We start from the raw sequence: 27,223 nt of genomic DNA on the forward strand, positions 1-27,223 counted from the left end.
TCAATGTGAGACAAAAATATTGATTAGTTGCCTCCTGTACATGTCCCGACCAGGGATTGAACCCACAGTCTTTTGGCGTATGGGATGATATGCCAACCAACTGAGCCACTTGGCCAGGGCGCTAGCTATGTTTCCATAAAAACATTCAATACATTTAAATTACAACATTTGTCTACTACAATAGGGAAGCATAATTGTCCCTCTCGATGTGATCATACATTTGTCAAGCAGAGGTCAGGCAGACACTGCAAACCTGGCACAGCTCCAGGTATAAAGAAGAGGCAGCAGGGCTGGGTCTCAAGTGTTCCTTGAGATGATGTTTGGATCAGACAGGGAAGGAATATCCTTGATTGAACTCCAGGAAAGGGGCTTTGTCGTTTCCCTGTTCTCATATTCCGTAGTAATTTGGTGAGGGACCAGGAGGATGGAAGGCACATGTTGCAACAGGGGTTTTTGAGTTTCTGAAAGTGGTCTTACTCCTGAGTGCAGGGATCTTGCAGTTGCACGATGGGCATCCCGGTTGTTGAGTATCAATGCTTCAAGCAGCTGTAGAACTTGGAAGAGGCTAAGATTTTGATCATTTTCTTCTTTTATATGCAGGAGATGGACCAATATTTCAGCTAACTCACTGCCAGACAAAGAGAATCTAGAAGTTCCATGACAGAGATCCTATTCGTTACTCCTCATTATTCAAGCGTTCACAAAAGCAGAGAGCTAGAGGAAGTGTGATTTTATTTAGTTCAACCCCTTCTCTTTCCATTTATTTCCAGAGAAGTATATAAAGGAACAATGAGCTCTGAGAAATAAATTTAATTTTTTAAACATAGTTCAAGGTTGTGAGTGAATAACCCAAGAGCAAAGCAGAGAAATGAAAATTCAGTCTCCTAGTATTCTAGAATATTAACTCACAATGAGCCCTATGAAGAGAGATATACAGGGGTAGGCAAAGGTAGGTTTACAGATGTGAGTACGTGAATGTTTATTCTTGTAGTATTATTTTTATTAGTTATTGCATTATTTATATGCATTACAACTGCAGACCTACTTTTACCCACCCATGTATACCACAGTTTCTATAAATTATTCTTTTTAATGATTTAAGCCTGACCCATAATATCATTAGGCATTGAGGGTTCCATTTGTCTTCACATCTGTGTCCTCTTCTGTCAATGAAATGACCCATTATTTATTGGTCAATGTGGAACAGCAAAACTGAATAGCCATTTAGGAATGTTCTGTCTTATCCCATAAACCCCCACTGAATGATTAAAACAGAAATGTTACCAACTCGTTTTTTTAACTCCTATGTAAGAAGATGTCAATAGGTATTTTAAAATAATTGATTATAACAAAAGTAAAAATTGACTTTTCAATCTATTGGATAGCTGATGGTGAGTATCTTCTCTCTTAAATCATGTTTCTTTATGTTTTTATTAATTTAAGAAACTTTGTTATTGTTGCTGTTGTTGATGGTGCTTGAGAAGTAGACTGTGGAGTAGATGATAATCTAACGGTATTTAGATAGAAAATTTTAAGAGAAAGTTTTACTTACAATATAGTTTGCTTAATGGTAACCTGTTTAATACTTAAAATTTCAGGAATTCAGTTTCCAGCCAATATGGAGACATATGTAGATATTCCACACTTCCTCGCACAACCAAAAGAAGGATAACAACCAGTTGAAAAACAAAAAACAAGCAAAACTGCCAGAAAATCAAACTGTATGGAAGTACGACAAGCAAGGAATTAAAGAAGAAACATCCATCCAGACTGGCAGGAGGGGAAGAGTCGGGCAGCCAAGGCAGATAGGATGGATGGTAAGGTAGAGGCTGGCTAACTGGGTGGGTAAGGCAGTGGCTGGAGGACTAGGTGGTATCACATTCATGTGCTAATAAACTGGGAGGAACAACTGGGGAGTGAGACAGACCACACAACCCAGGGTTCCAGCATGGGGAAATAAAGTCTCAAAAACCTCTGGCTGTAAAAACTTGTGGAGGTTGCTGTGGTGGGAGAAACTCTCAGACTCACAGGAGAGTCCTAGAATGTACTCAAACCCATCCACCCACATGGGAATCAGCACCAGAAGGTCATAATTTGCTTGTCGGTAGTGGTGGAAGTGACTGAAATCAAGGAGAGAGCTGAGTAAGTGGCATTGTTCCCTCTCTGACCCCTCCTCCACATATAGCACCACAAGGCAGTGAAGTGCATCGCTCTGCCCTGGTGAACACCTAAGGCTCCACCCCTTACTATGTAACAGGTTCATCAAGACAAAAAAAATATATATATATATGGCCCAAATGAAAGAATAGATCGAAACTCCAGAAAAAGAACTAAGTGACAAGGAGATAGCCAACCTATCAGATGCAGAGTTCAAAACACTGATAATCAGGATGCTCACAGAAATGACTGAGTATGGACACAAAATAAAGGAAGAAGTGAAGACTATACAATGTGAAATAAAGAAAAATATACAGGGAGCCAACAGTGAATGAAGGAATCTGGGACTCAAAACAATGATTTGGAAGAGAAGGAAGAAATAAACATTCAACTGGAACAGAATAAAGAAACAAGAATTCAAAAAAACTGAGAAGAGGTTTAGGAACCTCTGGGACAACTTGAACATTCCAACATCTGAATCGTAGGGGTGCTAGCAGGAGAAGAGAAAGAGCAAGAAATTGTAAACTTATTTGAAAAAATCATGAAGGAAAACATCCCCAACCTGGTAAAGGAAAAAGACATGCAAGCCCAGGAAGTTCAGAGGGTCCAAACAAAGTTGGATCCAAAGAGGAACATGCCAAGACACAACAAAATTAAATTACCCAAGATTAAAGATAAGGAAAGAATCTTAAAATCAGCAAGAGAAAAGGAGACAGTTACCTACAAAGGAGATGTCATAAGACTATCAACCAATTTCTCAAAAGAAACCTTACAGGCAAGAAGGGGCTGGAAAGAAGTATTCAAAGTCATGAAAAGCAAGGACCTACATCTAAGATTACTGTATCCAGCAAAGCTATCATTTAGAATGGAAGGGCAGATAAAGTGCTTCCCAGATAAGGTCAAGTTAAAGGAGTTCATCATCACCAAGTCCTCATTATATGAAATGTTAAAGGGAATTTTATAAGAAAAAGAAAATGATCAAAACTATGAACAGCAAAATGACAACAATCTCACAACTATCAACAACTGAACCTAAAACAAAAACAAATGCAGACAACTGTAATTGAATAACAATAAAACCTAAAAAAAATAAAAACAAACTAAGCAAACAACTAGAACAGGAACAGAATCACAGAAATGGAGATCACATGGAAGATTATTAATGGGGAGGGAGAAGAAGAGGAGAAAATGAGGGAGAAGGTACAGGGAATAAGTAGCATAAATGGTAGGTACAAAATAGACAGGGGGAGGTTAAGAATGTTACAGGAAATGGAGAAGTCAAGGAACTTACATGTACAACCATGAACATGAACTAAAGGGTATGGATGCTGGAGGGAGAAGGTTGCAGGGTGGAGGAGGATAAAGGGGAGAAAAAAATAGGACAACTGTAATAGCATAATCAATAAAGTATTCTTTAAAATTTCAGGAATTTATGAGATTATAAATTTACATAAATAATACTTTAACTGATAAAAAGAACAGCCTAGAGATGATTCCCCGGAATTTGAGAGTTAACAAAAAGAAAACAATGGCCTCAGACAATTTAAGAGATAGTTAAAATGTACAAAATCAATGCATAATTGCTATGATCAGAGACATAGGAAATTGTCAGTTATGGAGAAAATCTCAAGCCTAAAACAAACTTAGCTTTATTTGATTCAGACACATGTAAAGTAAGGTTTTAGGGAATAGGTATAGTTAAATATGTGCTAAAGTTTTATTATTATATTTTATTATTTTTTCTTGCATTCCAGTGTATTGATTATACAATCCTTGGGACCATTTACTTATAGTGATATTGTAATATATCCAAAAATGCCAAATATAAGAAAAGTAGTCCTAAAATTAAGCAGAAAAATTTCTATTCCCATTCAATTACTACCTAGAATTTGACTATTATGTGTATTTTAAGGGAGATGGTTTCTTATATGGAGGTCCCTGGTTATTAAAGCTGATATAATTAATAAAATCCACATTACATTCATTGCTCTTAATGTAATTCTGTGTTTATAAAATAATCTTCTGATAATTTGGTTTCTTATGTAATTATCCTGTGGTTTGAAACCACATAGGCAAAAGTTGTAGAGACTTGTAAGTCTTCTTGAGAGTTACATTGTAATAAATTAAAATGTAAAAATTATAGCTTATGTCCTCTGTTTTTCCATGAGTTTAATAATCATGACTCAATACTCCTTTTGCTAAAGCAATGTCCAACACTTGGTAGATTAATTAACAAGATTTTTTTCTGAATGTTCAAAATGCTGCCTCTTAATGGGGTTTCTACAATGTTTTTAAGTTGACAGTGTCATTAATTTGTCCTGTGACTTCTTTCAAATATATATGAACTACACCATAGGAAATGTTACCTTTTAATTGTACAGTACAATGACTATGTTATTCACACAGCTGTCTAAATACTTAGCTCTCCTTGCCAAAGTCAACCAGTGCTTATATACTACTGTGCTGGTTTTAACAAACATCGTGCACACAATCCAACAGTGTCTAGACAATTATCAGTTTATTAAAATATTGAGAAGACTGGCCAAAAAAACCCCTGTTGATTCTCCATTATGTACCAGTCATTGGTAGCATTATTTACATATACAGACTAACAAGAAACTGAAGATCAAAGAATTTATCCTGTTATTCTGCTCAAAAGGATTTATACAAGATCTGTCTGACTCCAGCATGTAACTCTTTATATGACAATGTGATAGTAACTCAACTACCATAAATCATAGGTAGAAAGTTGTACATTTCAAAGACATTATAAGGATTAAGGATCTGACAACAATGTGTAATATGTTGTTGTTTTTTTTGTTTGTTTTTTTCATACTATGTTTCCCTTTTCAGTTGTAATCTATATCCTACTGGCAGAAATTGTTTAGAAAAAGAGGGAATACAAAAATAATAAATAAAATGAGCATATGGTAAGAAAAACTGACTTGCAGAGAAGAGATAGAAAAAAGTTTGTAAGATGGCGATGACACTCAGCGTTTTTGATTACTGGTTTTATTGCCAGAATGGCAAGCCAAGTTAGGCAATTAAACCACCTGCATTTCCAATAGCGTAATATATTAGATTTTGTGTATTTTTATTTGGAAAAAATTTTAATACATCAGTGCTCATTTTTTCCTAATAGAATATAAAACATTGTATGGAACTTGGTTGTAAAAATATAAATCATTTAACAGAGATTTGCGGCCCTAAAAATTAGAATATACAAGCATCATTAATTAAACTAGGCCTATAGTATCAATAATACAGATCTATTTCAGTGTTTTAAAAGCCTGATATAAAGATATTAAGTAATAGCTGCTGAAATAAAGAGATGGATATACATTTTTTATTAAAACCATGTTTTCTATTTTGTTCAGACAGACAACAGATCCATAATTTTTTTTTAAGTTTCTTTCTGAAAAGTTGAAATAAGCCCCAGGAAAAAAAAATTATGGCACTGATGAAGTAAAACTGTCACTTTTTTATTTGGTAATTAAATATATCATCCCTCTGTCTATTAACCACAGCAGTTCTGTCACAAATCTTGTTTCTACTTATAATTAATTAAGCAAAACTAAAATGTCTAAATCTACTACAAATCAAACTTAATTTAAATGGCTACAATAACTTAAACAAAGATAAATGAAATGGCTTTCTTATGCTTCATTACTTCCTCTAATTCTTTTGAAACATTTCTGTAGAAGTTCTGAGGATGGGGAGAAAGGGCTGGACTACAGACACACAAATTAAACTACCCAAATAACACCTGACCCCCAGGTGGTTCCAGGACTGTTTTTTTTCCCACTGTTCCATTCCCTGTGTCACCTCAACCTTTTAATATGAATTTGAAAATATATATGATACAACTATCACAGTCTGATTTATCTTCAACTTTCAACCATATGTCAGTTCTAATGTGCAAATGTTATCTTCATTTAGATGTCTAATTAAAGAGATGTCAAAATTATAAATTAATTGTTTAATTACAAATTTAAAATGTCATAGAGCATGTTCCAAGATTGTACTGTTTTACCAGCATAGACACATTTGAACATATACAAAAGAACTCTACACCCTGACAAAATCATATGTTTTTTATTTTGGTGATGTATTTTTATTATTTCATGACTTCACTCCATTTTATTGCATTCCTGTGATTTTTTTATATGACATCCCTAAAAGATGTTCTTAAAGTTCATGCATAAAGAACAAAATAAAATTTATAACAACTACGTGAATCCATCTTTAAAAACACAGATGGTCTTGTCTGTTTCCATGATTATGCATGAAAATACCTTTTTCAATCAATTATACACCTTTATATGACTTATTTATTGCTTTTTAACAATATTTTTGTTGTATCCAAATGAACATATTAAAATACATTACTGACTTCTGAAACTATTAGCAATTTAATAATTCCTTTGTTTTTTCAGCCTAGAATAGCATTTAAAAAAGAAAATGTACCATTGGTTGGTTAGCATTTAATTTACTTTCAGTAGGTCCATCATGTAAATAATGTATCAGTTGAAGCCACGTTGAACAGTGCACACAGGGAAATCCCACTACCGCTATGGACACATACCCCGCATTCCTCGCCCCGCCCCTGGTCCTGACACACACACAGGCTTGTAGGGAACTCCATCTCCTCCTGTCCTTTTTTCAGCGTTTTGTTTATAAAAATGCAAGGAAATGCATATATGTACCATTTTCCCACTTCTATGTAATGCATATATGTACCACTTCCCATTTCTTTTCCTTGCTTTTTTAAATTTATTAGTATATCCTTGTAAAATATAGATATCTTCCTAATTTATAACTGAGAACTTCACCAACACTCAGTATTTACTGTTTGTCACCAGGAATAAAATAGCTTTTCACCGTGTTCCTGCAGTCTATCTGTGTGCTGTTTAAAATCTAACACGTTCAGTTCTGCTCTGTAGTTCTAGCACTTATCTTCTCCTTCAAAAGGCCATTTCCCCACAACGATAATAGGGAATCCAGATTAGCAGCACACCACGGAAAGGTAAATAAACTAGGCTGGGATCAGGAAGACCTAGACACACGGAAGCAGCAGATAACAGACATGATTGATTGTGAAGGTGCCATTGGACCACAGAGAGGTCTGCTGAAGCTGGGCGGATGTAGCTGCGTGGAAGGCATTATTGAAAGGGCTCCAAAGAAAGACCCAGGGCCCCATATCCCTCTCTGTGCTATTTATAGGGAAAATGGGGCAAGTGTTCTCAAATGACTACAACACAGTGGGTACTTCCTGGTGGAGGAAATGGTGTTATAAAGAGAAGTGACTTCTGGGTCGCAAAGGCTCCTATCAGAAGGTTTTTTTCATTGTGCTAGCTCAGATCTCCTGGGCCAGCTATTGCTAGGCTACTAAAACAGGGAAGGGATAAGCCTCCTAAACCATCTGAGTTAGTCTCTCTTCAGGAAGTGTTTCATTTTTCCATGAGCATCGTAGCTAATTTACAGATATGAAGAAAAATACGGAGTCAAAATGAAACACGGATGCTGGTCAAACGAAATCGTTGAAGCCTGTTACACCAGGAGTAGCAACCGTCACTACTGAACGAAATTATTTTAGGAATCTATTACATAATCATATATATCTCTCCTTTAATTTGTTTTTATAAATTATACTATTGATTTTCCTCATGTATAAGCTTCCTTACATTTTGGAATGAAGTATATTTAATCACAAATATTATTCTTATTGCACTGTTAAATTTGATGTACTTTCATCTTTAGTCAAAAGAGAAACAAGTTTATAGTTCCCATTTTTATATATTTTTAACAGATTACTATTTTTAAGGTTATTTATAAAATGCATTGATTTTGTTGTCTCCTATTCTCATAGTCTTGCATTTTAATAGCAGTGGAATAATCCATTTCACCTAATGTCCAAAAATATAAGCCACAAAAATTACAGACCCTTGTATTTATTTGCAATGGTAAAATTTTAATGTTTTTTTTCCCAAACTGTGTTATGAACTTTTTTCATCTTCATAGTTTCTAAATCTTCTTGGATTAACACTAGGATAACATCACTTTTCATAAACGTTCTAATCCATAATGTAGTTTTCCTTAATAATGTTTGCACAATTGCATATATACTGATGTTTTTAAAATGTTGAGTTTTATTCATCTTTATTAATTCAGTTTTCATACTTCCTTTATTACAATTCCGTATTTTTCTTTTTAATCTAATTTCTCTAAATATAAGCTTATTTTAACACCTTTAATAAGGTATAAATTTATATCCTATAATTCACCATTACAAAATGTATTATTCAATTATTTAAAATATGTTCACAGAGTTGTACAACCACATCAGTGTAGTTTTAGAAGTGTCCATCATCCCCCCAAATTCCATCCCAGCATCCAATCCCAGGTCTAGATAAACATCGATCTGCCTGTCTTCTTTATCTATAAGTTTTTCTTTTTATAAACATTTTATATACATGAAATCATACAATATCTAATATTTGGTCCTGGCTTCTTTCATTTTGCATGTTTTTGAAATTAATCCATGTTGGAACATGTATTGAATTCTATTCTTTCATTGCTGAATAGTATTCTATTGTTAGTGTGTATACTATGTTTGTTTATCCATAACCCAGTTAATGGATATTTGCTTTCCTCCTAGTTTCAACTAGTATGGTTGAACTCCTAGGGTCAACATAGTACGCTACTATGTAATTTTTGTATAAGGCTTTGTATTGATGTATGTTTTTATTTATCTTCTGTAGATACCTAGGAGTATAATTGCAGGGTTTACGGTAGCTGATATTTAACTTTTTAAGAAACTGTCAAATTTTATTCAAATTAGCTTTACAATTTTACATTCACAATAGTAATGTATGAGGGTTCAGTTTCTTTATTTCCTCCTCAAACATTTGGCATTGTATATCTTTTAGATTATAGCCATTTCAGTAGGTGAGTAATGGTCTCATTATTATTTTAATTTGCATTTCTCTAGTAGCTAATGATGGTGAGTAACCTTTCGTATGCTTCTCATTGGTTTTCACTTTTGTTGGTGAAATATCTGTTAAAGCACTTGGCTCTTTTTTATATTGGATTATTTGTCTTATTAAATTATGAGTTCTAACTTTTTCTTGATACTTTTTTTCAAAGTCAGGTATATGACGTAAAAGTATTTTCTCTAAGTCTTTGGTTTGTCATTTTTTAATGACGTCTTCCAATGCATAGAAGTTGTTCATTTTAATTAAGTCCAATTTATCTTTTTTACTTTACGTTTGTACTTTTGGTGTATTATCTCAGGAATCTTTGCATAAAAGATAATTTTGAAAATTTTCTCCTTCATTTTCTTCCAAGTTTTATAATTTTAGATCTTACATTTAGGTCTATAATCTATTTTGAATTTATTTTTGCACAAGAACTTACTTTCATATGTACCTACAATTATCCCAGTTATCCTAGTACCATTTGTTGGGGAGGATAAAAATCCTTTCTCCATCACATTGTCTTGGCAACTTGTCAAAAATCAATTGATCATAGTGAAGGCCTGGATTCTCAATTGTGTTTCATTAATTTATATGCCTATCTAAGGCAATGCCACACTATCTTCAATATTGTAGTCATATAGTAGTAGTTTTTCTTTTCTTCAATTTTATTTTATAAACACAAATGCTTTTTTTACAAGTTAGTTGAATTTTCAAATTAAGATCATCTCATTTTCACCCATGTTCTTATCTTTAAAATCTACATTATACAGTAGTATGCAGATATAACACTTCTTTTTTCTTCATGGATACTTTTTTAAGTAAAAAAGAATAAGTTATAGCACAGTGATACTATTCTTTCTGAACTTATTTGTCTTTTGTTCTCCAGATATTGCAAGTGGAACTTCATTTTTCTTTCATTTTATTTCACACTTCAGTATTAAATAAAAATGGAATGCAGAGAGGGTATTCTTACAGGATTAAATGTACTCCTTCTAACTACTTAAGCCAGAGGTTTGGAATTCAGTTCTCTTTAATCAAGACTGAAAGTCACTAGAAGATTTAAAATCATTTTAATAATAAGCAGAGTCATGTATGGAAATAAGCCCCTTGCATAATTCTTTACATTCATAATCTTAAATTTTAACTGCCCAAAATAAATTATAAAATATATTTAGGATCTGCCATTGAGGAAAATATCTCCATCCTTAATTACGATACCTTACTTCAACTGAAGTCCTTTTCAATGTTTAAAAAAACCCCAAAAACCTGACTTGCGTGGCTCAGTGGATTGAGCGCCAGCCTGTGAACCAAATGGTCACCAGTTCTATTCCCTGTCAGGGCACATACATGACTGAGTTGCAAGCCATGTCCCCAGTTGGGGGCCTGTGTGAGCAACCAATCAAGGTATCTCTCACACATTGATTTTCCTTTCCCTCTCTTTCTCTCTTTCTTCCCTTCTCTCTAAAAAAAAGTAAATAAATAAAATCTTTAAAAAAATATTTTGATAAAAAGGTACTCCTGGGAGAGTCATAAGCACTGAAATCAGAGATGTCATCCTTGCTGTATATTAGTTTCTCTTTCTGAGGAATTATTTTGTGTTCTCGTATTATGACATTAACATCATATTGTTTGATTTATTCAAGGGTTCAGATTCTCTGGACTCAGACTTACTCATTTTCTTCTTTGCTTCTTGCAACTTCTTTCTTTTGCAAGCAGTCCATAATTTATAGCATTACTAATGAGAACCCACACATTTGATAAGAACACAAGAGCTCCACAGGCCATGTACACATATTTATATCCTCTGGTTTCATCCAACAGTTTATCATCAAGAAGAGGGTGAAGAAGAACTGGACAACACTCTGCAAATGTGATGAGTCCCACAGCACTGGAAAATCTTTGAGCACCAAAAAGTCCATGAGAGTTTCAAAGAGGATACCACTAACACTTCCAAATCCAAGGCCAAGAAAAATGGCATAAAACACCGGGCTTATGTAGTTGTCTGCCAGTGGGCACAGAAGATAACATATGCTGGAGAACATAACTGCAAAACTTAAGTACCAGATTTGAGGTCAAACAAGTTTGGAGTTTTCAATTAATCCTACAGAAGGCCTAGCAAACATATCAACAAAAGCCATAACTGACAGAAAGAGGGCTGCAGAATACTCATCAATCCCCTTGTCTTTAGCATATGGAGCCAAGAATAAATAGGGGCAAAAACTCCTAGAAACATTATGGCATTTACAGATAAGTATAACAGAAATCCCCTATGCTTAAAAAGGGAGAAATCTAAATACTTATTTTTCCCATATTGATTTCTTCTTATGGTTTTTCTTCATACCTAACTTGTACACTCTGAAGCCAATCATATTTTCATATTTTATTTTTATTTTTTAAATTTATATTTTATTACTTATGCTATTACAGTTGTTCCAAACTTCCCCCTTCACTCTCCCCCAAGCAGCACCCCCCCACTCCCTCAGGCAATTCCATACCATTGTCCACGTCAATGGATCATGAATATGTTCTTTGGCTACTCTGTTCCTTATGCTGTATTTTACATCCCCATGACTATTCCATAACTACCAGTTGCACTTAATCACTTCATCTTTTTTGCCCACCCCTCTGACTCTCTTCCCATTTGGCAACCATCAAAACATTCTCTGTATCTATACTTCTTTTTCCATTCTACTTGTTTGTTTTCATTTTTTAGATTCAATTGTTGATGGATATGTATTTGTTGTCATTTTATTGTTCATATTTTTTAACTTATTCATATTCTTAAAGAAGACCCTTTAACATTTCATATACTATTGGTTTGGTGGTAATGAACTCCTTTAGCTTTTTCTTGTCTGGGAAACGCTTTATTCCTTTGATTCTAAATGATAGCATTGCTGGAATAATCTTGGTTATAGGTACTTGCTTTTCATCACTTTGAATATTTATTGCCAATCCCTTCTAGCCTGCAAGTTTCTTTTGAGGAATCAGTTGACAGTCTTATGGGAGCTCCTTATAGGTAAATAACTGCTTTTCTCACTGCTTTTAAGATTCCCTCTTTGTATTTAACCTTTGGCATTTTAATTTTGATGTTTCTTGGTGTAGACCTCTTTGGGCTCATGGTTGACAATCATATTTTTAGACTTACTTGTTATTTGGGTCCAACAGTTCTCATGAGGGACTTAGCCACACAAGCATTCAACAATTTATTTCCCAAATTAAGAAGGTTCCCTACCAACTATAAGTATTAAATGGAACTGATTGAAACAAGCTAATATACTTAAGAAATTAAGACCCTGCCATGGTGAGTCCATTTGCCACGGGCTGTTTCTTAGAGAGGTATTTTTCAATAATTGTTATGTTGGGTTGCAGGTTGAAGACTAGACCTAAACCTCCAATGTACCTGACAGTGAGGTAAAGCTCTATTACACTGGTACCATAAGACACTGCAACCATTCCCTCACAGCACAATGTTACCCCTCCTACCATCATTACTGGCTGTTATCATATCTATTCACCAAAACACTGTATATGGGACTTCCTGCATACATAACAGCCACTATAATAGATGATATCTATGCTACTTTACTTAGGTAATATTGAATATTCACTGAATTTCTTAGAAGAATAGTGTGATAGCTTTGGAGAACATGTATAAAAACCCAGTGGAGATAAAAGATGGTCCAACAGCTAGCTACCCAGCCCCATCTTCTATCAGGAGGTGGGTGGGGTGGTAGAATTTCTGCTCTCCTATTTAAAATTCAAATTCAAATTGGCAGATTCCCTCTTGAACAGACTTCTTTGGTTTACATGTGGAATTGTTAAGCCCCATTACTAGTCCTCAAAGTGTGATATTTGAAGGTGATACAGAGGAAGAGATGGAGAATATTCTCTAGATTATCTGGTCCTCTGTCAAAAAATTTAGTCTACTCTAGACTTAATTGGCTATTTTTACTTTGAATTACATATAATGTGCACTTAATAAAACTCTTATATATGTCTTTTGGAATCATCTTGCATCTTCACAAAAAGTAAGCCTGAAAATTTGTTTTCTGCTCCAGAATGTTTTTATTTCAGTGGCTCCAAGAAATATCCCTAAAAATTTATTTTCAAGGCTTGCTTTTTATATAAGTTGTGGATATTATTGGCAAACAATTATTAATGGCAACATTTTCCCATTTATCAGCAGCTAATCCTAAGGAAAGTGGTCCCCACCTACAATTTCTATCAGTGGCAGGTCATAGGGGATCCCATTGTTAGAAACTCTGAGTAGCTCTGGGCACTAATCTTGTCTCAATTACTTTTCAAAGTTTTCTACTATATCCTTTGCCATGAACATTTTTTATGAAGCCAATATTATCCTAATTCTAAAACCAGATAAAACACTACATAAACAGAGAAAATGATAAGCCAATATCACTGATGAACATATTTTCCAAAGTCCTCAACAAAATATTAGCAAATCAAATACAGCAATGCATCAAAAAGATCATACACCATGATCAAGTGGGATTTATTCCAGGAATGCAAGGTTGGTACAACATTTACAAATCTATCAATATGATTCACCTCATAAACGAAATGAAGGATAAAAACCACATGATCATGTCAACAGATACAGAAAAAGCATTTGATATAATCCATCATCCATTATGATAAAAACTTGCAGCAAAGTGGGAATAGAAGGAACATATCTAAATATAATAAAGGCCATAAATGACAAACCCACTGCCAGAATCATATGCAATGGGCAAAAACTACAGGTGTTCCCATTAAGATCAAGAGCAAGACAGGGATGTCCCCTATTACCTCTTTTATCAGCATAGTACTGGAAGTCCTAGCCACAGCAATCAGACAAAAAGACAAAATATAATGCATCCAGATTGCAAAGGAAGATGTAAAACTGTCTTTATCTGCAGATGACATATTACCATACATAGAGAACCCCAAAGATTCTACCAAGAAACTACTAGAATGGATATATGAATCCAACAAAGTAGTAGCATACAAAATTAATATCCAGAAATTAACTGTATTTTATATGCCAATAACAAACTAACAGAAAGATAAATTAAGAAAATAATTCCATTCACAATTTCTTCAAAAAGAGTAAAATACTTAGGAATAAACCTAACCAAGGATGTAAAAGACCTGTACTCAGAAAATTATAAGACACTGAAGAAACTGAAGAAAATACAAATAAGTGGAAGCATATACTGCATTCATACATAGGAAGAATTAACATCATTAAAATGTCCCTACTACCAAAAGCAATCTATAGATTCAATGCAACTCCTATCAGGATTCTAATGATGTATTTCATAGAACTAGAATAAATACTTTTTAAAAAGTATATGGAATCAGAAAAGGCCCTGCATAGCAAGAGTGATCTTGAGAAACAACAAATTTGGAGAAATCACACTACCTAATATCAAACTATCTTTAAGGTCATAGTAATCAAAACAGTATGGTACTGGCATAAAAACAGACACATAGATCAATGGAACAGAATAGAGAGCTCAGAAATAAACCAACACTTTTATAGTCTACTAATATTCAACAAAGGAAGCAAATGCATACAATGAGCTAAAGACAGTTTATTCAATAAATGGTGTTGAGAAAATTGGACAGATAGGTGCAGCAAAATGAAAGTAGACCACCTTCTGACACCACACACAAGAATATATTAAAAATAGATTAAAGACTTAAATGTTGGACCTGAAACCATAACATTTCTAGAAGAAAACTTAGGCAGTAAAATCTTGGACATGACAATATTGTGTCAGATACATATCCCCAGTCAAGGGATACAAAAGAAAAAAATAAACAAATGGGATTACATCAAACTAAAAAGTTTTCACACAGGAAGGGAAAACATCAACAAAATAAAAAGACAACACACAGAAGGGGAGAACATATTCACCAATACATTTGAGAAGGGGTTAATATCCAAAATTTATTACAAATTTTAAAAATTCAATACCAGATAAACAAACAATCCAATTAAAAAATGGGCAAAGGACTTGAATAGACACTTCTCCAAAGAGGACCAATAGACATATGAAAAGATGCTCAATGTCATTAATCGCCAGAAAAATGAAAACTAAAAGCACAATGAGATAACATCTCACATCTGTCAATGCGGCTATCATCTACACATCAACAAACAAGTGTTAGCGAGGATGTGGAGAAAGGGGAAGATTTCTGCACTGTTGGTAGGAATACAGATTGGTGCAGCCACTGTGGAAAGCAGTATGGAGATATCTCAAAAAATGATTAATGGAATTGCCTTATGACTCAGTGATTCTACTTCTAGGAATATATCTGAAGGAACCCAAAACTCTGATTTGAAAGAACATAACAGCCCTATGTTCACTGCAGCATTATTTACAATCACTATGGTATATGTATTTCGATGTTAGAAAAACTCCATATTAATTTTCCAACACCACGTCTAGGAAGCAGTAAAGCAATATCGGCTAAGTTCCTGGTACAGCTCTCATACAAAACAGTTCTTCCAGGGGAACACGTACAGCGTTTCTACAGCAGGAGCTGACCGACAGCTTCTGTAAAGAGCCAGATAGTAACTATTGAGATCAGTGGGACATAGAATTTTTTCACAACTATTCAACTCTATCATTGTAGCATAAAAATAGTCAATAGAACTTTATTTAAAAAAAGATAGTAGGCAAGATGTAGCCTATGGGCTATATGTTGTCAACATATAGCTCTATGTTCTAGAGTTGCAGTACAAAATAACGCCAAGTTGCCTGTGAATTTCTTCAGTGTTCTATTACTGTAACCTAAAGTGAGACCCAAGTCTGTAAACTCATACACCTCAGGATGACAGCAAATTAAAATCATGAGATACCATTATGTATTCACCAAAGTGATTAAGGTGACTAAGAAAAAAGGAAACTCACATGGCTGGGAAGTGCTAGGGTAACTGGTATTCTCAGACACCACTGGTTGGCATATGAATTCAAGCAAACATTTGGGGGAAAAAATGCACAGTTTATGTGAAAGCTGAACATAAACATCCCTATGACCCAGCCAATCTGATTTTGTATGTGTGCATGTGTGTATGTCCAACAGAAAAACCTATGCTAATCAACCAAAGACAGGTATTAGAATATTCGCAGCAGCACTACTAGAAGTAACCTAACACCTAACACTTTCCAAGTCTCCATCAAGGGTTTTGTGTGTAAATAAAGTGTGTTGTGCTTATACAATGTCACAATAGAATGATCATCTATAGCTACACAACAGTGGGAACCCACCTCACAAACTTGAGCTTCAATAAAACAAGCCATAATTTATAAGTATGCACACACGCACATAATTACATACACACAAACATTATAGGTGTCCAAAGTAATTCCTTTGTTTTAACTTTGGAGACCTAATAAAGTGGTTTTGCAAGCCTACTGTAAACAGGTGGTTTATTATAAATGGTGTCCTATTACAAAGAGCAAGCCTATTATAAACAGATTGTTTATTATAAACGGTGTCCCTCAAACCACAGTATTTATACTACTGTAGTTATTTGAGCTCTATAGGTCTCTGCTCATAGAACAATTCAATAGAATGCACACGTGGAGATTTGTAGTTTCCAATAGTGATGAATGTGCGTCATAGGAATGAATGGAGAGCTACCAGCAGTGACATGTCTGCAACCTGCACACCAAAGATGGATCGGTTGACCCATGAAGCACCTTTTCCACGTGTTTACAGCCTCAGGAGACTGAGCATGTCTATCAAACAGCAGTTAATCAGGGGAAAGATAATGCCATAAAATGAAGATACAAAACAACTTGAAAACACTAAAGCTTTTTTGATTTTGTTTTTTTTTGTGTGTGTCCTGGAGTTTTCCTGTTCTATTCCCCCCACCCCATTATGGATTAGAAAAAGATAACCAAAACTAAGAATTTGTAAGAAAGATATGCACATAACACTTGCATTGGAGTTTAGATACATTTGGAATTATAGTCCAATAAACATTTTTTTTATTTTTTTATTTTTCTTAATTTTTATTCTTTATTCAGTTACAACTGTCTGCATTTTCTCCCCAACCCTCCACCCCACCCCAGCCAGTCCCATCTCCCTCCCCCACCTCTACCTTTCCCCTTGATTTTGTCCTTGTGTCCTTTATAGTAGCTCCTATAGAGCTACAATAAACATTTTTATAAAGCAAAGTAAAAATATAATTTATTATACATTGACATATAAGTATTGTTTCAATAATGAAGCATATGTTTATCCTTTAAGACAACCTCGATAATTAGGGGTATATGAAATACTCATATATGGCTCTGATGGCACACGAACTTTTTGAAGTTGAAAAAGAAAATTCTATTTTTAATGTGAGTACTAATCTTTAGTTGGTGGCTATTGAGATGTCTCATCTTTATCTTCGAGGGCAACAAAACATAAAAGTACCTATTTTATACATGTACACATGAAGACATAGGTGAATAGGATTTCAGTGCCAGACACTGTTCTAATCCCTTTATAAATATTTACTCATTTAAACATGGCAACTGCATGATGAGGTTGATGATGATGATGATGATGATCATTAGTGTCATTATTATAATGAAAAGGTAAAAAATTGAGGCACAGAGAAGAAATTAGTTATGGAAATTCCCCAAGGACACAAAAATAGTAAAAGGTAGGGTTGGACTTTAAAACCACGCAGTATGCTTTGAACCCCTACCCTGTGCTGTCTCTTATAATGGCTACCAGAGGCGTGTGCCCACTATTGTTTAGAAATTGTATCAATGGAGCAATAACAATACAGTCTAGGACAGGTGTGTCAAATTCATTTTCACCGGAGGCCACATCAGCCTCGCGGGTGCCTTCATAAGGCCAAATTTAATTTCAACTCACTAACAGTTAAGGAGTAGTTACATTTATACAGTCCTAAAATTGTTTCAGTCCTTTGAAGGCAACTGAGAGGCTGATGTGGCCACCGGTGAAAATGAGTTTAACACCCTTGGTCTAGGGAAAACATATTTGACTTGAAATATTTAGCCACATTTTATTAAGACCTTTATATTTGGAATGTGAAATTTTATGTACCAAAGAAAAACAAAGCTATTCAAAATATTCTAAAAATTCAATCTGTAGAATGTACTGGTCTCTTTAGGGACAAGCAGGATTCATATTTGTAAATTACACCAACCTAATTTAGGAGTGAAGGTAGCATAAAAGCAAGATTTTCATTAATCTCTTGTTAAAAATGAACCCAAATTTGGTTCAAAATTATGAATGAAAAAGCTTTAATACTTATTTATTCTAAATATATTTATTGGGGGGCATCTGATTCTAGTAGACAAAGTAAACATATTATTCCCTACTCATTCTTTTAAGAAAAACTAAAAACCTTGGGTATTATACAAGGTCTGTCCAGAAGGTATTCAGCCATGTACTATGAAAAAGAGACATTTCTGAAGAATATACAAGATACAAGAAAGATTGTACACAGGACAATGATGCCTCAGTCCCCTTCCAAGTAGGCACCTTGGGACCTCACACAGTTCTTCCAATTGCCATCACCTGCCCCATTGTATTTTCCTGAATGCCATTGATGGTCTGAAATATCATCCCTTTCAAGGGAGATGTTAGTTTGGGGAAAAGGCAGAAGTCACATGGTGCCAAATCTGGGCTGTAGGGGGATTGAGTCACTTGGGTGATTTGATGTTTCACCAAAAAACTCTGCATGAGATGTGACGCATGAGTGGGCACGTTGTTGTGATGAAGCTGCCAATCATCAGTTGCCCAGAGCTGCAGCCTTCTGAATCACCCAAATAGTTTCCATGGAGAAATGTTCAAGCTTAATGTAAAATCTGATGCAGATTCATTGCTCTACTCATTCAGTCATTTTGAATGTGACGGCCACACATTTCACATGCTCACTCAACAGCATCAACCGCCCCCACTGACTAGTATGATGAAGTCATCATTATTCACGCATGCGCATTCTACTCTACTCTCCTTGGTTGTCAGATCACATTGATGTCGTGAAACCCATTCTTGTTCTATTAGCAATGGTTGGACTTTTTCCAGATTGACCTCGTATGTACAACAAATATTAAAATGCTTTGAAAGGTAGAGAGATAAAGGCCAGCTGGCTAGTCATCTTGGGACCCAAGAAAGAACATGGTGGTGAGTTGACCTAGCTTTTAATTCTGCCTCATAACCCAGACATAGAGCTGAAGAAGCTGGCAACAGGTCTAAACATTCTGGCCACTGTTCGAAAGGGCAATAAGTAGAATCCTCATGATGAGGGAAATGTTCTATATCCTGACTGTGTTGTTTTGCAAAATGTTACCATTGGAAAAACCAATAAAGGGTACATGGGATCTCTCTTTATCATTTCTTACAATTGCATGCAAACTTACAGTTACCTCCAAATTAAATGATTACTTTAAAATATTTATCAAATGCCCACCCTGTGTCAAATATAATTAATTATATGTGCTAGGAAATAGCAGCAATTAGCAAGAACAATAAAATAGCCTCTCCTCTAGAATCTGCAAGCCAGTAAGAGAAACAAACAATAACCAAAGAAACATAAGAAGTATGTAACATGTCAAGAGGCAAAATAAAGATAAAGGCAGTAGTGAGCATAAAGAAAGAAGGAAATGGTGTTATTTATATATGGCATTCAACGATCCTATCTTCCAGAAAGTGGTATTTAAGCAAAAAAATAAAGCCACACAGGGTTCTAGAAAAACAGCAAACCAGAAAGAAATTGACCCAAAGGCCCTGAGTTGGGAGTGGTGCTGGCATGTTCACCAAATACTAAGTAACTAGGCCATTACATCTGGAGTGTGGTTAGTGAGGTAGAGAGTGGTAGGTTTTGTGTTAGTGTGTTGACAGATACCATAGGTCTTTAGGTCATAATTAGAACTATCAATTTTCCTTGAATTTTATGCTGGGGGTAGGAGTAGTACAAGATTTTGACTAGAGTATTGACATGTTCTGACTTACACTTTAAAAGGTTACTATGGCAGTGATCTTGAGAATAGACCGATGGGGAGGAAAGCAAGTAGTGAGTAGGAAGACTGGTTAGAAAGCCACTAACTGATTTTCAGTTCTGTATCTTATTTGTAATTAAGTTTTGGTTTTATAATTATATAAAACTGTATGCATAAGGAGCTTATATTTATTGCCAGGGCTGGATTGTATTTAAGAACATGGATTCTAGAGAGAGCCAGACTGCTAGTCACTAGTCGCATGCCCTTGTTCAAGATACTTGGCCTCTCTGTTTCTCAGCATTAACCGTCTGTAATACAGGGCAATAAAAACACTCAACTCAGAAAGCTCCTATCTTTCAATTGAAAGTGTTATTGTATGAAAAGCTCTTAAAGCCTGAGACATGGCAAACACTATAGAAGTATTTGCTATGTCATTTTTGTGTTGGTACATATTGAGTAATACTGTAACAAAAAACAATTAAAATCAACCTGTGAGAGGGCATGGAAATTATTTTCCTGAAGATGGTTCATACATTAGTGATTTTGAAAAACAATGTTAGCTATCATTCCAGTGTTGATTTAGCTGATATGTGTGCTGTTTACAGATGTGTAGCCACTGTAGATACAAGAAATTACAAAAATTGTTATAAAAAATTAAATAACATCAGTATGACTTTCAGGCTAATCATATTTTATTATAATTTGATTTAAAATTAAAAACACAAATATGACATATTTGGTAACTACTGATCACCCAAATACCTTGTGAAGGAAAACTATCATTCTCCAATTTTTTTAAATGGTAATTATTATAGTGGACATATTCTGCCTTCTGTCCTGTTTGTACCTTTGGTGAATTTCTCCTTTCCCTGTATTATTCTGATGAAAGTATAAATCATAGATTTCCAAAGCATCCAGTTTTCCTGGCCAAAATGATTGGTTCATAAATAGGAGAATATCCAAGGAGAGCCAATCAGAATTTCTTCTTGGAATTGTATGCGTGACCAAGGTTTTCCAAATACCATTATAAGAGCAAATGGGACAACAATGTGGGTAAGCCTGTCTTCACATTAAGTTAAAGAAACAGAAGTTCAGGTAAGAAAAAGAGATTCTTTGTATGTACTCTTTAACTGGAACAGCTAATAAAATAGCTAAAAATTTGGGTGTGTTCTATTTCAAATTTAAGTTTTTCTTGTAGAGTAATGACTTTAACCACAAGAGAGATTCTTGGTATAATACTGTCAATCAATCAAATTCATCACACTGAAACATAACTCTATATTCAAACTTCCAAACCTGGTCCTATTTCCATGTAATTGTGTTATTTTAGAGAGGGACAAATGCAACTTGCCATCTTTGTAAATATTCTGTGGATCACATTTAATTCATTGTTAGTCTCTAAATTATTCAAAGAGAGTAAAGAAAAGGGGAAAATGCAATACCTGTTTCTATATGGTACATGGTATATTAGTCAAAGTCAAATGCAAAATGAAATATGCCAAATGAAATAATATATGATAAGTCTTTATGTATTATTGGATAATGATAATTTTTAAGAACTCAAAAAGCCACAATCCCAGTCTTTTCTAAGGCTCATATGTAGATAGAAGAAAAACAGTGAAATAAGTATATGTCACTTATTTATAAATATATATCACTGTAGAAAATGTGTTGTAGGGGAAATGGAGTCAGTCAAGCTCCCTCACCCAGATGTCTAGGTAACTATGATAAGCAGTATTCCCATAGCCTTCAGAATGGGCCCCCATGCACAGAATCATGCTTTGTTATATTATATCTTGGCACCCTGCCGGCTTTGTGTGCATTTAGTATATATGGGAGTTGGGACTCCCTACCAGTGCGACACACAGCTGGTGGAGTGCAGGGATTGCCCCACTCTAGAATAAAGGCATATTGGGCATTCCCACCGCTCGGCAAATTTTTTTCTCTCTCCCCAAATCCCAAGTGAGCCTGCTTTGCCTTGAAAGGCTGCAAGACATGTGTTTATGCTAATTCTCATTTGAACCTCAAACAAAACCTTAAAGGAAGTAACTTCATTATTTTATGAGAAAATGGAAGATCAGAGAGACTAAGTAACTCATGCAAGGTCAAACAAACAGTAAATAATAGAGGTAGAATCCAGTTCTGATGCTTCTTAAAATCCATGTTGCACACAGCACATTAGATAAGCTTGCATATCCACAGTGTGGGAGGCATGACCAAAACATAAAAAAAACATGAAATAATTCATAAACTAGTGAAGTCATCACATTATACAATATTATATAAGTATGTTATTATAATAATATATTGATATTACTATATTATTATATTAATGCATAACACATTTTATAATTATGAAGGCAAATCAAGGTAATGGATGATTGAAATGGAAAAGTGAGTGAAGGCACCCATGATCAGAGTTAGTTCCATGGGGAAAAAGAATGTGAACTGCGTCTGTCCTGAAGGATACACGAAATGTGGATATATGTTGATAAAGTTAATATAATGGTAAGAAACACACGATGAAGCCTAGGTTTGATGACTGTATTGGGAAGAGCAGAGAAGTGGGATTTGAGAGAATCTTTGGGGACACAAGGGGTGCGTCACTTTTTAAAGAAAGTCTGGAAGTTCAGCAGAGAAGTTAAGATCTGATGGAATTTCATTTCTGTATAAAACATTAAGTATCATAGCAGGTAATATGCCCTACCACAAACAAGATGGTCACATTTCTCTTAGAAAAAAAGATACAATGAATCAAGAGAAAGGGACATAAGGCTCTCTCATAAGCGAAAATAATAGTTTTAATTTCTACTTTTAAAGTGAAAAATTCCACATTCTTGCCAAAATTTTTATTATAAAAGAAGCTACTAAGGAAAAACTATTCCATATGTTAGATTACTAAATTATTCACCAATTATGATTATAAGAATTATAAGAATTCTTATAATTGAAATTTGTAAGATTTGGAATCAGATAAATAGAATACTTTAAAATGTGACAGCAAAGTTTTATTTATTTTATTTGTTTTTTTGCTTAACAAAAAATTTTAGCTCCCTGTGTGAATGCCAAGTATCTTTGCACCTGCCCTAGAGGTCACTGGGATTTGATGAACCATCAAGCACAAAAGAGTACTGTATTTTGCCACATATAATATGCACTTTGTTGCTCAAATTTTTGAGGGAAAGATAGGTATGCACATTATACATGGGTAGTACTAATTCTGTGTCTATATAAATGTTTTTAATTCTTTTATTTATGCTTATGCATTCAAAGTATGACTCTAGAAAGCCATAATGATAACTGTATGCAAAATAATACTCTGAAATATGATAATTGGTTTTGTTTCTAAATATAAATAAGTAAATAATTGAATTAAAAATTAAAGTGAAAGGTTTCTTTCCTGAAAGCTTCAGCCAAAAGTGTGGGTGCACATTATGCATGGCAAAATATGGAAGTTGTAAAAGATTTCTTAGATAAGAACTTTAATTGACTAAGTAATTGTATTAAATCAAAATCACTGAAAATAAGAACATTTATTATATTATTTTTTTAGTATTTTATTTATTTATTTTTAGAGAGGGGAAGGGAGGGAGAAAGAGAGGGGGAGAAACATCAATGTGTGGTTGCCTCTCACGTGCCCCCTGCTGCGGATCAGGCCTAGAACCCAGGTATATGCCTTGACTGGGAATTGAACCAGCAACCCTTTAGTTCACAGGTCATTACTCAATCCACTGAGCCACACCAGCCAAGACTGTTTATTATATTATTTTTACTTAGTTCTTGGCAAGACAGGAGAACTGAGATGTCACAGCAAATTGATCTACTTTATCACTTTTAGTCTGGGTCTTCTGAGAAGTAGACACTTAAATGGGATTAAATGTGCAAAGATTTATTAGGAAAAATGCTTGTGAGAGAAAATCAGGAGGAAGCTGGAAAAGGCTGAGAGAGTTGTCTGGCCATGGTAAAATTATGACTCTGAGTGAAGGACAGAAGGAAGATAGAAAGTGAAAGCTTTCTAGACTGCTATGCATTTTAAGGAAAATGAGGTAAAGTCAATGGGGAGTCCTCAGGCCACAGGTAGACATCAGAGGCATTGAGTGTCTCCAGCAATGGGCTTGCCTTGGTATATCAGAGGCACTAAGGCATTGATTAGGCACAGTCCACTGGGCACCTAGACACAGTCTCAGCATGGAGGCAATAATGGATTTCGGGACACAGCTGGAGCCCTTGGTCAATTTCCCTCCCCACAGTTGGAGGTCTGAGAGGGGCATTCCCATGGGCACCATGGGCACTTTACTTAAAGGTTTCATATGCCATTAAAAGAAGTTCCTGGGGGTTTTATTTTTATGGACAAAATATAGCCATGAGCTGTGTACTGTAGTGGAATCTAACTAATTTGATCATTTTATGGTTTCTTATATTGCATCTTAAATGAAGACTCTTCATGCCACATTGTCAAATCACATTTTAAAAGACAGTGAGATCCACAGCTGTAGGCAGGGAGCCACTGCTTCTGGTAGGCCTCTGTATCATCCATGCATCATTGATTTAATCTATCTACTTATTGCATTAAAAAAACCTCTGGCCCCTGCCTAACTCCCCAACCTCATCTTTGACCCTATGCCCATTGCTGACTACACCATATGGTTCCTTGATGTTGTTCTGTTCTTAGACCAAGTCAAAGACTTTCCAACCTCAGAACATTAGCCACTGTGGTCTTCTTTGCCTGGAACGTTCTTCCCTCCAATTTTCACACACATGGTGGCTTCATTCATACTATCGTTATTTTGTCATGTATAATGCACACCCATGTTTTTGGCCCAAACTTTTAATAAAAAAACTTTTGTTTTAATTTTTTTATCATATTCCAGGGTGTTATTTTGCATACAGTTATCATTATTGCTTTCTAGGGTTACACTTTTAATGCATAACCAAATAAAATAATCAAAAACATTTATATAGATACAGAATCAGTACTACCCATGTATAATGGGCATCTTTATTTTTCCATCAAAAATTTGGACAAAAAAGTATGCATTATACATGGCAACATAGGGTATTTACAATTCAATGCAAGTATCACCACCTCAGTGAGGTCTTAGTTGATTATCTCACGTCAGCTAGGACCTTGTCACCTGACAATAACTATCCTGTAGTTTTATTTACTTGATGGTATTTACCAGTAACTGCAATAATCTTGTTTTTGTTGTTATACAGTCTTTGTAGATCTGTGTTCCCATAAAATCAAATGACTAATGTCCTCTATTTTGTCATCAATATATAAAATAGTACTTAATGCATAAAACTCAGTGAGCATTTGTTGAATAATTAATTGACCAGAAGAAGTCTTCTATATTTAAGGTGCAGTAATGGGTCTGGGGACTCAAAGGTATGGTTCTTTCTGATTGAGATTATAGTTGAGTAAGACAAAATGATCTTTCCATCACCTCCTTATGAGTTTACCTTTTTTTTATTATTGATCCTTATATTCTCTTCATGGACCAGTTCATTAACTTCTTTTGTGGTGTTGGGATATCTCTGAACAACATACTCTTTGGAACATTAGAAACTTAACATTCAACAAGGCTATTTCTCTAAAACTTCTACAAATTTGTGAATAATAAAGCATTAGATTTCATGCTGCTGAAAAAGTATGTTTTGTATATCAATATCCTTTAGAATTTTCTTGGAGAGATTATTGATACATGTGGTCAGAAAATATCTTTTAAATGTCAAGCAGTGTTTTGAAATAATTAAGATAAAATGGAGATCCAAAGAGATAACACCCTCACAAACCTTAGAATTTGTTAGGAAAGGGAGATGTACACAGTAGTCAAAGAAATAAGCATCAACAACTGAAATAGGGGCTTTGAAAGAAAACTCAGAGAGGACTGCACATAGGCTTTATCTACTTGTGCCTGTCAGTGAAGCCGTCTCATAGGGAGCGATGTTCACCCTGTGATTCAGAAAATGAAGAGGAGTTAATTAGGCAAAATGGAAGGACAGTTAAGAAAGGGTGGCAGCAAGAGCCTTCTAGCAGAGGGAACAGCAAGCATGAAAAGGCTGAAATAAATGTAACTCTTTAGTACTTGAAAGAATATAGGGCCAAATGAACTGATAGGAACCACATTACACAGTGCTTACAAACCATGGTAAGCTTTATTTAAAAACAAACAAAAAACTTTAATCTATCAAGAGTGGCATAAATTAAATTACAACTTCCAAGGCTGTTCAGCATGTGCTCTTTATGGCATCCTAATTAGAAGTGCTCTGGAGAAAATTGTCCTTTAGTTAGATTCACTCGGGGTTGGATTGGCCTAGTATAGAAAAAAACTAGTAGTACCGTCTCTCATGATTGAATTAGCTGAAACTTGGAGCCCTGATTTTGCAGGTGGTGTGATGGAGAATGGTGGGCCCTGGATTTAATAAAATCTAATTACATACTTAATACAATTAAACCATGAAATCATGAAGGAACATAAAAATTAAAAATATATAATCTGTGCTGCTAGGCTGCTAGAAACATTTTTACATTACAGACCTAACTTCTATTATCACTGTCGATATCTACATCATGCTCTAATATTTCATATGGATTCTACTCATGGAATTGGGAACACAGGTGGCTGAGCAAGAAAACTCCCTTATAAGTAAGATACTTTGGCACAGTCATTCTCTTCTCCACAGTAGAGGAGAATGTGCTTGTCCTTCACTGGCCTGAATTATATGCATTCCTTCTGAGATAAAAAGCTAATTTACATGATTAATGCTACATGTGTCCTGAAAGTTTAAAGATATGACCAAACAGGTGGTAGCAGCAAAAGCACACAATTTTCCTTTAAAATAATTATGAAATAAATGATTAAAAATAGATTTGGAGTACCTATATTTGGTACAGAGTACAAATTTAATAATCATTTCAACAGTTTGGCAAAATCTTTGTTTTTCTGCCATAAATATATAATTTTGAAACCTAATTTAGTATTTGGCTCAATTAACTCTCACTGTTAGTTACGGCGCTTTTGGAACTTGAACTACTACACAGAAGTAAAAGAACAACAATGGAAATTTTATACCTCGTTTAGACAAAACATTGCAATACTCATCTTG

The 27,223-nt window shown here is 34.7% G+C and overlaps 1 protein-coding gene and 1 pseudogene across 2 annotated transcripts in view; both read right to left on the bottom strand.

Annotated features, from left to right (window-relative positions):
• Positions 1–27,223, bottom strand: part of CTNNA3 (catenin alpha 3) — a 1,492,024-nt gene that overhangs the window by 189,730 nt on the left and 1,275,071 nt on the right. The gene's annotated exons all lie outside the window — the stretch shown is intronic.
• Positions 10,686–17,719, bottom strand: LOC112305307 (monocarboxylate transporter 2 pseudogene; annotated as a pseudogene).

The sequence above is a fragment of the Desmodus rotundus genome, chromosome 4 (genome assembly GCF_022682495.2).
Source record: "Desmodus rotundus isolate HL8 chromosome 4, HLdesRot8A.1, whole genome shotgun sequence".
Classification (NCBI taxonomy): domain Eukaryota; kingdom Metazoa; phylum Chordata; class Mammalia; order Chiroptera; family Phyllostomidae; genus Desmodus; species Desmodus rotundus.